Here is a 13,139-nt window from a genome sequence, read left to right as displayed (position 1 = left end):
TCAGTTATGTCACTAGGTAGAAGATTCCAATTTTTACCTACTGTATTAGTGAAAAGACAGTCACCAGGAAAGTTATTGGACTTAATTGATCTGACCATGATTTTATGGGAGGAGCGAAGGGAGTTGAGATTGTTATAAGGGATTATCAGTTGAGAGAGAATAGGGGTCTTGTCAGGTTGATATAGTACACTATGGGCAGTAGAGAGTTGAGGAATAAGCAGGTAGTTTTGGAGTTCAAGCCAGCCTAGTAGTTTTAAGTTGAGACAATGGTGGGTTCTGAAGGGGTTACCAGTGGCGAAGCGGGCTATATTGTTATAGCATGTTGTGAGTTTGAGATTGCTTTTCCTAAGGTTGGTATAAATAGTGGAGGCATATAGTAGAGTAGATAGAAGATGGGATTGGGCAATCTTGGCTCTAGTAGAAGGTGTTAGAAAGGGTTTAATTCGATATAGGGATCCCATTTTTCTGTTAACTAACTTGATGGTATTGTTAATGTGCTGATTGAAAGAGTTTGTCGATGGTAATTCCTAGCAATTTTGTTGCCGAATCAGGTGAGATGACGGTGTCATTGTCTGAGGAGATGGAGAAGTCTAGTGGGGGGGTCCGAGTAGTAGGGGTAAAAAGGAGAAGTTTAGTTTTTTTGGCATTGAGTAGGAGGAACCGTTGGGAGAACCATGTTTCAACTGTCTTGAATATATTTTGGGTAAGTGAGATCAGTTCTGTAGTGGATGGAGCAGTACAAATAAGGGTTGAATCGTCTGCATATTGAATACAGGTTGCTTGTGGGATTGCAGAATGAAGATCATTAATGAAGAGGGAGAAAAGAAGTGGACCAAGAATGGAGCCCTGAGGAACTCCGATGGAAATGGGCAAAAGGGGAGATATGGTTTTCCCATATAACTGCTTGTTGTCTGTTGCTAAGATATGATCTAAACCATTTCATGGCTAGGTTATCAAATGAGAGAGATTCAAGAATGTTTGCTAAGAGAGTGGTTGACCATGTCGAATGCTTTTGAAAGATCAATGAAAAGAGCAGAAGAGAGGATTATTGTTGCGATTTTTGTTGATAGTTTCTATAAAGGAAAGAAGGGCAGTGGTGGTACTGTGAGTACCACATTGCAATATATGCCTTCCCACTTGTTCATTTGCATGCAATAAATCCAACAATTCCTTATTTTCTGTACTTTCAGTATTTGTTGACAATTTCTGTTTAAGCAGTGATATTAATTATTGCTGATATTTAAGCATATGAAACTGACAATTTGAAGCCCTTACAGCCAGGGTGGCAGAGGTACAGACTTTTTTCCATCTGTCTAGAGGCCTAGAATCCCTATCAGAGGGGACAGGGTTTTCTACAGTGGAAGCTTTGACCCCTTTGGGACCCTGAGATATAGTTTCTGGGTCAGCAGTGGGGTTTTTGTATAAAAATTTATGGGATTCTGGAACCCTGTTGTATCTGTCTGGCTTGGCAGGTGCAGGGGGTAAAGAGTCAGGGGACAGGCAGGACTCTGAAATACATCATCTACAATGTCTAGAACAGAAGGAATAGCAAGGGGTCTGTGCTGAGGAAGTAGAAAGTCCCTGAGCCTTTTCTTAGATTCAGAATAATCCTGGCTTTCCCAGTGGAAATGTTCCCTCATGGTATGCAGGGTTTCCCCAAAAAAAATAATCCTCAGGAGAGGCTGAAGGAATGGATTCTTCAGCATCAGAATCCTCAAGGAGGCATGGAGTCCTCTTGTTCAGAAGAGGAATCCGAGGAAATGGAAACCTGATCAGAAGAAAGGTACTCTCTCTTGCCTAGGCCTCTTATCAGGAGGGGGATGGGGAACCCCTGATCAAAGTAATTAGGTCTTCTGCCATTTTGAGCATTTTTTGTAGGCATAGAAGTTTGAACAGGAGAATGCTGCACTGGTTTGTCTTAATATATAGCTGTGTAGGTCTGAAGACACCCTCAGAAGCAGATGCCTGCTCAGCGGTTCCAGACCCATCTGAGGGAATGATTTCAGAGTGTCCAATACCTTGAGTTTCCAGAGGCCCGGTCGGCTCCACGTGTGAGTAAAGCGGCCTGTGGCTCTGAGGTAGCATGCACTAGGGGCTGCGAAAGCACCTCACTGAACTGGCGACTGGCCTAGAAGACGCTTCGTCAGTTTTGGACCTCTGATGCCTATCCTTTTCCTTATCCTTGTGTTTTTTGAATACTCCAGTTGTCAGTTGGTCCGACGGCATTGTATAATTAAATCTTCGGCCAAAGTAATGAAATGCAAAAATCAAACAGACGCTTAATAGTGCGCTGGTTGAATCTAGCACAAAACCGACCGCTAGCAGCGTTGTGATCAGGGCCTAGGCAAGGAATACAGTAAGAGTGGAAATTCTTATGAGGTATTTGCTTCCCACAAGAAATACAATTAGCTTTTTCTGACATCGGACTGGAGCAAGAAAAAAGTTTCCAACGGGGTACTTGGCTTTAATGAAGACTTCAGTTCTGAAATTCGAAAATCTCAGGAGTCGGCCGACCAGCACTTGCGAACTGCTTCTGCTTCGGGCACCACGCGGCAAGAAATACTGAAGAAAATGGCGTTTGTTGCATCCTTTATACCCCTGGCGCACTGACGTCAGGGAAGAGGCGACAGCAACCGACGCCGGACCTAGACTTTGGAATTCCGGCCGACTGCGGGTCGCCTGCCAGCAGGATAACCAAAGAGTAATGACTGCAACAGTGAAACACGAACATCTGCAGTGGCAAAGCCTGCCCTGGATTTAGAGTAGAGTGGTAAGTGATGGTGCTTTGTGAAGGTGTACACTGAACTCCAAGTAGCCGCCTCTAAAATGTCTTTGGTTGGTACTCCCCTGAGGGGAAGGCTGCTGAAGTGGCTGCTGCTCTGGTTGAATGTGGCCTAATGCCCTTAGGTGCTGGCTTGCCATGTTGTAAATAGCAGAAATGAATGCAGTGGCCTATCCACTTTGAAATGGTCTGTTTTGAGATGGTCTTTCCTTGTGATCCTGCAGCAACTAGTAATTGCTCTGTCTTCCTGAAAGCTTTGATTCTGTTCAAATGGAAGCGTAGCTGTCTGTGTATGTCCAAAGAATGTAGAATTCTCTCCCCCTTAGTCTGTGGGTTTGGATAAAAGGTAGGCAGATGAGTAGTTTGGTTAAGGGCCACACTGGACACTACCTTAGGCATAAATGTCGGGTTTGTCCTCAGAAACCCTGTCTGGATAAAAAATAATAAAATGTTCCACAGCCATGAGTGCCTGTTGCTCAGACTCGTCTTGCAGAAGTTATTGTTAGGAGCAGAGCTGTTTTCCAATATAAAAAGGAGGCAGGGAGATTTTTATAACTGAGGTCCCATGCAGGTATTGGTGATCTCCTTGGAGGCCTTAAATTTTTGGCCCCTCTGAGGTACTGCCTTAAAGGATAAGAAAGGATTGGTGGCTCTATTGTAATGAGCAGAAATGGCAGAGGCATGAACTTTTATAGATGAAAAGGATAGGCCTTTGTCCAGCATCTGTCAAGTATTGCAAAATCTGAGGAATATTTGGTACAGCGGTGTCCATTCCTTGTGCCTGGTTCCAAACACAGAATCTCCTCCATTTTCCAGCATAGGAATTTCTAGTACTAGGCCTCCAAAATAACATCCATCACTGCTTTAGTGAGAGGTGTATTTTGTATGACTACATTCTCCATCATGGTGCCAGATTTAAGGTCTTGAGTTGGCTGTGCAGGATTTGATTATTCTGCTGGGACAGTAGATGGGGCACTTGAGGGAAGGTCCAGGCTGGGCATTGAGAAGTTCCTTAGGATTGGATACCAGTACTGGTGTGGCCAGTCTAGGGCAATCTATCATTTTTGGCTTCTACTGCCTGACCTTTAGGAGTACCTTCAAAAGGAGAGGCAGAGGAGGAAAGGCATATACTGTTAAGTCTTTCCAGCTGAAAGATAGAACATCCACTTTCCATGATTGTCTGTTATAAGTCCTTGTGCAGAATCGCTTTAGTTGGCAGTTGTGAGGTGAGGCAAATAGATCTATGTCCAGGCATCCTCATTTCCTTGTTACCATGCTGAAGACTTGTGGATCTAATTTCCACTCGTGGGGATCCATGAGGTTTCTGTTTAGTCTGTCAGAGTATTTCTTTCCTGGCAGGAATTGTGCCTGCAGATGTACTTGGTAAGTCATTGCTGTGTCCCACAAAGTCATGGCTAATCTGCAAAGGGGGTAAGAATGAGTGCCTCCACGCTTGTTTATATACCACATGACCATGGTGTCTGTCTATCAGTAGTTGTCCCAGATGAAGTAGGTCCTTGAAGGCTGTCGGGCATTTTGAACAGCTAGCATCTCTTTTTGATTGATATGTAGATGCATTTGGTTTGCGGACCATGTGCCTTGAATACATTTTCCTGCCATGTGGGTTCCCCAGGCATAATCCTATGCATCCGTTGTTAATGTCTGTGTGGCTGGGGGTAGAGTGAAAGGCTGTCCCTTGTTCTGGTGACAGGCCTTCCGCCCACCATCGAAACTCCTGTTGCAGGCAGGGGATAAGTGTAACTATTGTTTCCAGGCTGTGGCAATGTTGAGTCCAAACACTTTTTTAGGTACCATTGAAGTTTCCTCATATGCAGTCTTGCATATGGAATTAGTAGAATGCAGGATGCCATGAAGCCCAAAGCCTGCAAAATGTTTCTTGCAGATAACTGGGCCTTTGTTGCCAACAGTTTGAAATAGGTAGTCAGTTGCCTTTGTTTTCCTGGCGTGAGATAAGCCATCTGGGCAATTGTATTTAAGCTTGCACCCAGGAATATTATCTCTTGAGAGGGTTCTAGTTTTGATTTCTATTAATTGACTGTGTACCCTAGGCATGGTAGTAATCTCTTTACAAATGCCAGGTGCTGTAGCAGAATGTCCTTGTTCTCTGCTTGAATGAGGCAGTCCAAGTAAGGATATATTTGCATTCCTCTTTGTCTGCAGAATGCAATTACTGGTGCCAGGCACTTTGGCTTATCTACTGTGCCTAGGCTTTTCACAAAGGGCAGTGCAGAGAATCGGTAAAGTGGACGCACTCTTTCAGTTGGACAACAATGACAGTTTATGCCTTTCCACCTCTTCCTCTGCTGCCCAAAGTTCTATTAAAAGCCAGAGCAGACGGACCAAAGATGATTCTCATTGCTCCAGACTGGCCAAGACAACACTGGTACCCACTCCTGAGGAGCCTGACTCATTCCCCACCATGGATCCTGCCTCTAATGCCTCTTCTATTGACTCAGCACAACTTCAAAACTCTTCAGTCAGCTGAAAACTCAATCTAGCCGCATGGAGGATTCCTTAAATTCACAATAGACCCTACTATCCAAGGAGGTGCAGGATGTCATTTTGGAGGCCAGAAGGCCTTCTAGAAAAGCCTACTCCGCAAAATGGAAACCGTTCTGTGCCTGGAATCAGAAAAAGGGTCAGAATCCTGGAATACTGAATTTACCTCAAATATTACAGTACCTAGCTGAGATGCTAAGCAGTGGACTTTCATTCTCCTCCATCAAAATCCATGCCTCAGCCATTTCTGCTCAGTACAACACTGATCCTCCTTTATTCTCTCACCCTCTCTTAAGACAGTTCCTCAGAGGGGCTAAATATAAAACCCCCAAGGAAGCAACCAGTGCCTGCTTGACCTCAATTTCATTCTAGAAAAACTGACCCTGCCTCCATTTGAGCCAGCTGCTTCAACAGAACTGCAGTATTTGTCATGGAAAACAGCCTTCCTTGTGGCTATCACCTCAGCACGCAGAGTTTCGGAACTATAAGCCCTCATGGCTGTGCAGCCTTTCATCATTTTCCATCAGGACAGAGTTTCCTTACAAACTAACCCTTCCTTTATGCCAAAGGTAGTATCCAGGGTAGCCTTGAATCAGGCTATCCTTGAATCAGGCTATCCACTTACCTACCTTTTACCCTAATCCACAAAACAAAGGGGAGAGACTACTACATTCCTTGGACATTCGCAGACAGCTTTGTTATTTGGACAGAACAAAGCCATTCAGAAAATCGGAGAAACTCTGTGTCCTATGCTACAGGTGCTCAAGGGAAGCCCATTTCCGAACAGATAATCTCAAAATGGATAGCCCACTGCATACGCTTTTGTTACTCTTCATGGTAAAACTGTACCTACAGGCATCAGATCTCGCTCCACAAGGGCCACAGCTACCTCTGCAGCTTTCCTTAGGGGGGTTCCTACCAAAGATATTTTGGAAGCAGCCACTTGGAGTTCTGTACATACTTTCTCCAAGCACCATCACCTACCATTATACTCCAAATCTAGAGTGGGCTTTGCCACTGCAGTCTTGCAGGGCATCCTTGCTCTTCCTAGCTCCACTTAGTGCCTACCACTCCTTTTTTAGCTTTGGGATTCTACCCATCTGTTATGACTGCAGCTGTATGCCCGGTGAACATAGTACAGTTTTGTGCAGTCTTGCAGGGCATCCTTGCTCTTCCTAGCTCCACTTAGTGCCTACCACTCCTTTTTTAGCTTTGGGATTCTACCCATCTGTTATGACTGCAGCTGTATGCACGGTGAACATAGTACAGTTTTGTACCTACCATAAATGTAGATGTTAGAGTGCTAATACAGCTGCAGTCCAGGTTTCCCTCCCTCCTTCCCCTCTTGGGACAGGCCTAATGGCCAACACCTCCTCATACAACCTGATTGGGGTATTCTTTTATGGTGTATTTGCTTGCAACTACTGTTTTTGATATTGCATTGCATTATTACATTTATGTTTTGCCTTCCTTCTGGGGGCATCTGACATCTGGGGCAAGAAAAACTGAATAAAATGGTGTCTGCTGGTTCTTTTATACCCCTGCCGCACTGACGTCAGGGAAGAAGCGACGACATCCGACGCCAGACCTAGACTTTGGAATTCGGCCGACCGAGGACCCGCCTGACGGCAGGATAACCCATCTGTTATGACTGCAGCTGTATTAGCACTCTAACATCTACATTTATGGTAGGTACAAAACTGTACTTTTTTGTGCCTCTGCCCATTGATGTTTTGGCAGGTCTGGCCAACTGTTTGCCCTTGGCAGGGTATGGAAGTGAAACTTTTAGCCTTGTGACACTGTTTAAGACCCATTTGTCCTGGGTTATTGTGTGCCAGTTTTGAGTGCTAGTTTTCCCCCTAAAGGTGCTGCCAGTAGGTAAGTGCTTGGCGCAGGCAGGGGGAAGTCATTGGGACTGTTTCCTGTATGGCTGTGATTCTTCTTCAGTTTTGGAGGTAGAAGCACCCCATTGTTTAGACCTGTACGAACCTTGGGCTGGGATCTGCCTCTAGGGCATCTGTATCTGCCCCTTTGTGGCCTGTCTGACACTGGAAAGGGTCAATTCTTTGTAGGCCAGTGTCTGCTAAATCTTGGTGGCTGTACCTGTAAGAAATCCTTGACTTTTTGCATAGATTTAGCTTTGTCCTCCATTTTCCAACACCTCTTCTGCTTTTAACACCAAACAAACCATCATGCTGTAATGGAGCATCTAATAATTTTGCTTTAACATGATCAGGTAGATTTTGTTCCTTTAACCAAGCATGCCTCCTAATGACAGAACCTGTAACTGCGGCCCTGCAGGAGGCCCCCAGAGAATCAAAACCACATTGCAAAGTATGTTTTCCAGCTTGTTCAGCTGCGTGCAATAATTCCTGCATTTCCCCATTTTCTGCACATTCAGAATTTATCAACATTTTTTGTTTAAGCAGTGACATAATATATTGCTGATATTGGAGCATATGAAACTGACAATTTAAAGCCCTTATAGCCAGGGTAGCAGAAGTGTAAATCTTTTTTCCCCATCTGTCCAGTGCCCTAGAATCCTTGTCAGAGGGAGTAGGGTTTTTTGCAGTGGAAGCCTTGACCCCTTTGGGACCCGGAGAGAGAGTTTCTGGGTCAGCAGCAGGGTTTTTGAAAAGGAATTTGAGTCAGGAACCCTGTAGTACCTGTCCGGCTTAAACAGGAGCTGGAGGTAAGGAGTCAGGGGTCAGACTGGACTCTGAAAATACATCATCTACAATGCAACACAGGTGGAATAGATAGGGACCTGTGTTGTGGTAGTAAAAAAGTCTGAGCCTTTTCTTAGATTCTGAATAATCTTGGCTCTCCCAGTGGAAATGCTCCCTCATGGCCATAAGGGCTTTAAATTGTCAGTTTCATATGTCACTGCTTAAACAAAAAATGTTGATAAATTCTGAATGTGTAGAAAATAAAGAAATGCAGGAATTATTGCATGCAGCTGAACAAGTTGGAAAGCATACTTTGCAATGTGGTTTTGATTCTCTGGAGGCCTCCTGCAGGGCCGCAGTTACAGGTTCTGTCATTAGGAGGCATGCTTGGTTAAAGGAACAAAATCTACGTGATCCTGTTAAAGCAAAATTATTAGATGCTCATTACAGCGTGATGGTTTGTTTGGTGTTAAGGCAGAAGAGGTGTTAAAGAAAGTGGAGGACAAAGCTAAATCTATGCAAACAGTCAAGGATTTCTTACAGGTACAGCCACCAAGATTTAGCAGACACTAGCCTACAAAGAATTGGCCCTTTCCAGTGTCAGGCCACAAAGGGGCAGATACAGACGCCCTAGAGGCAGATCCCAGCCCAAGGTTCGTACAGGTCTAAACAATGGGGTGCTTCTACCTCCAAAACTGGAGAAGACAAATCACAGCCATACAGGAAACGGTCCCAATGACTTCCCCCTGCCTGCGCCAAGCACTTATCTACTGGCAGCACCTTTAGGGGGAAAACTAGCACTTTTTTCTCAAAATTGGCACACAATAACCCAGGACAAATGGGTCTTAAACAGTGTCACAAGGCTAAAAGTTTCACTTCCATAGCCTGCCAAGGGCAAATGGTTGGCCAGACCTGCCAAAACATCAATGGGCAGAGGCACAAAAACAAGTCTCATCCCTCATGGACATGAGGGCCATTAATAAAGTACCAGAACAAGAGCAGGGACAAGGATCTTATTAAAGACTGTTCTTGGTACCCAGAAAGGACAAAGCCTGGAGACCAATACTGGACCTATCTATTCTAAACACATCTGGATATTCCAAAATTCAAAATGTTGACTACAGCAGCTTCTGCCCATGTTGGGCAAGAAGGCTTGGCTTGTGACTTTAAATCTAAACGAGGCATACCTACATGTCCCAATCAGACAAACATGCAGAAGATACCTCAGATTCAAAGTTGGCTCAATGCACTACCAATTCTCTGCACTGCCCTTTGTGAAAAGCCTGGGCGCAGTAGATAAGCCAAAGTGCCTGGCACCAGTAATTGCATTCTGCAGACAGAGGAATGCAAATATATCCTTACTTGGACTGCCTCATTCAAGCAGAGAACAAGGACATTCTGCTACAGCATCTGGCATTTGTAAAGAGATTACTACCATGCCTAGGGTACACAGTCAACGAATAGAAATCAAAACTAGAACCCTCTCAAGAGATCATATTCCTGGGTGCAAGCTTAAATACAACTGCCCAGATGGCTTATCTCACGCCAGGAAAACAAAGGCAACTGACTACCTATTTCAAACTGTTGGCAACAGGCCCAGTTATCTGCAAGAAAAATTCTGCAGGCTTTGGGCTTCATGGCATCCTGCATTCTACTAATTCCATATGCAAGACTGCATATGAGGAAACTTCAATGGTACCTAAAGTGTTTGGACTCAACATTGCCACAGCCTGGAAACACTTATCCCCTGCCTGCAACAGGAGTTTCGATGGTGGGCGGAAGGCCTGTCACCAGAACAATGGACAGCCTTTCACTCTACCCCCAGCCACACAGACATTAACAACGGATGCATAGGATTATGCCTGGGGAACCCACATGGCAGGAAAATGTATTCAAGGCACATGGTCCGCAAACCAAATGCATCTACATATCAATCAAAAAGAGATGCTAGCTGTTCAGAATGCCCTGACAACCTTCAAGGACCTACTTCATCTGGGATAACCACTGATAGACAACACCATGGTCATGTGGTATATAAACAAGCGGGGAGGCACTCATTCTTACCCCCTTTGCAGACTAGCCATGACTTTGTGGGACACAGCATTGACTTACCAAGTACATCTGCAGGCACAATTCCTGCCAGGCAAGATAAATACTCTTGACAGACTAAACAGAAACCTCATGGATCCCCACGAGTGGGAATTGGATCCACAAGTCTTCAGCATGGTAACAAGGAAATGAGGATGCCCGGACATAGATCTATTTGCCTCACTTCACAACTGCCAACTAAAGCGATTCTGCACAAGGACTTATTACAGACAGTCATGGAAAGTGGATGCCCTATCTTTCAGCTGGAAAGACTTAACAATATATGCCTTTCCTCCTCTGCCTCTCCTTTCAAAGGTACTCCTAAAGGTCAGGCAGTAGAAGCCAAAAATGATACTGATTGACCCAGACTGGCCACGCCAGTACTGGTATCCAATCCTAAGGAACTTCTCAATGCCCAGCCTGGACCTTACCTCAAGTGCCCCATCTACTGTCCCAGCAGAATAATCAAATCCTGCACAGCCAACTCAAGACCTTAAATCTGGCACCATGGCGGATAATGTAGTCATACAAAACACACCTCTCACTAAAGCAGTGATGGATGTTATTTTGGAGGCCTAGTACTAGAAATTCCTATGCTGGAAAATGGTAGAGATTCTGCGTTTGGAACCAGGCGCAAGGAATTGACACAGCTGTACCAAATATTCCTCAGATTTTGCTGTACTTGACTGAGATGCTGGACAAAGGCCTATCCTTTTCATCTATAAAAGTTCATGCCTGTGCCATTTCTGCTCATTACAATAGAGCCACCAATCCTTTCTTATCCTTTAAGGCAGTACCTCAGAGGGGCCAAAAATTTAAGGCCTCCAAGGAGATCACCAATACCTGCATGGGACCAAAGTTATAAAAATCTCCTCGCCTCCTTTTTATATTGGAAAACAGCTCTGCTCCTAGCATTAACTTCTGCAAGATTAGTCTCAGCGCAACAGGCACTCATGGCTGTGGAACCTTTTATTATTTTTTATCCAGATAGGGTTTCTCTGAGGACAAACCCGACATTTATGCCTAAGGTAGTGTCCACTGTGGCCCTTAACCAAAATATTCATCTGCCTACCTTTTATCCAAACCCACAGAATAAGGGGGAGAGAATTCTGCATTCTTTGGACATACACAGACAGCTATGCTTCTATTTGAACAGAACCAAAGCTTTCAGGAAGACGGAGTAATTACTAGTGGCATATGCTGCAGGATCACAAGGAAAGGCTATCTCAAAACTAACTATTTCAAAGTGGATAGGCCACTACATTCGTTTCTATTTACAACCTGGCAAGCCAGTACCTAAGGGCATTAGGCCACATTCGACCAGAGCAGCAGCCACTTCAGCAGCCTTCCTCAGGGGAGTACCAACCAAAGACATTTTAGAGGCGACTACTTGGAGTTCAGTGTACACCTTCACAAAGCACCATCACTTACCACTCTACTCTAAATCCAGGGCAGGCTTTGCCACTGCAGATGTTCGTGTTTCACTGTTGCAGTCATTACTCTTTGGTTATCCTGCTGGCAGGCGACCCGCAGTCGGCCGGAATTCCAGTCTAGGTCCGGCGTCTGTTGCTGTCGCCTCTTCCCTGATGTCAGTGCGCCAGGGGTATAAAGGATGCAACCGATGCCATTTTCTTCAGTCTTTCTTGCCGCGCGGTGCCCAAAGCAGAAGCAGTTAGTGCTGGTCGGCCGACTCCTGAGATTTTCGAATTTCAGAACTGAAGTCTTCATTAAAGCCAAGTATCCCGTTGGAAACTTTTTTCTTGCTCCAGTCCGATGTCAGAAAAAGTTAACAATTGTATTTCTTGTGGGAAGCAAATACCTCATAAGAATTTCCACTCTTACTGTATTCCTTGCCTAGGCCCTGATCACAACATTGCTAGCTGTCTGTTTTGTGCTAGATTCAACCAGCGCACTATTAAGCGTCTGTTTGATTTTTGCATTTAATTACTTTGGCCAAAGATTTAATTATACAATGCCATCGGACCAACCGACAACTGGAGTATTTAAAAAAACGCAAGGATAAGGAAAAGGATGGGCATCCGAGGTCCAAAACAGACTAAGCCTCTTCTAGTTCAGTCACTGGTTCTCAGTGAGGTGCTTTCGCAGCCCCTGGCGCCCGCTACCTCAGAGCCACAGGCCGCTTTAGACTCCCACGTGGAGCCGACCGGGCCTCTGGAAACTCAAGGTATTGGACACTCTGAAATCATTCCCTCAGATGGGTCTGGAGCCACTGAGCAGGCATCTGCTTCTGAGGGTGTCTTCAGACCTACACAGCTATATATTAAGAAAGACAAACCAGTGCAGCATTCTCCTGTTCAAACTTCTATGCCTAAAAAAATGCTCAAAATGGCAGAAGACCTAATTACTTTGATCAGGGGTTCCCATCCCCCTCCTGATAAGAGGCCTAGGCAAGAGACGGAGTACCTTTCTTTTATCAGGTTTCCATTTCCTCTGATTCCTCTTCTGAACAAGATTACTCCATGCCTCCTTATGAGGATTCTGATGCTGAAGAATCCATTCCTTCAGCCTCTCCTCCTGAGGATTATTTTTTTGGGGAAACCCTGCATACCATGAGGGAGCATTTCCACTGGGAAAGCCAGGATTATTCTGAATCTAAGAAAAGGCTCAGTGACTTTCTGCTACTTCCTCAGCACAGACCCCTTGCTATTCCTCCTGTTCTAGACATTGTAGATGTATTTTCAGAGTCCGTCCTGTCTCCTGACTCTTTACCCCCTGCACCTGCCAAGCCAGACAGATGCAACAGGGTTCCAGATTCCCATAAATTTTTATACAAAAACCCCACTGCTGATCCAGAAACTATATCTCAGGGTCCCAAAGGGGTCAAAGCTTCCACTGCAAAAAACCCTGTCCCCTCTGATTGGGATTCTAGGCTTCTAGACAGATGGGGGGAAAAAGTCTGTACCTCTGCCACCCTGGCTGTAAGGGCTTTAAATTGTCCGTTTCATATGCTTAAATATCAGCAATATTTAATGTCACTGCTTAAACAGAAATTGTCAAATACTGAAAGTACAGAAAATAAGGAATTGTTGGATTTATTGCATGCAACTGAACAAGTAGGA

Source organism: Protopterus annectens, chromosome 12.part0 (assembly GCF_019279795.1).
Source record: "Protopterus annectens isolate FY-2018-M chromosome 12.part0, PAN1.0, whole genome shotgun sequence".
Lineage (NCBI taxonomy): Eukaryota > Metazoa > Chordata > Ceratodontiformes > Protopteridae > Protopterus > Protopterus annectens.
The sequence above is the reverse complement of the archived record's forward strand: the minus strand, read 5'-3'. Positions refer to the sequence as shown.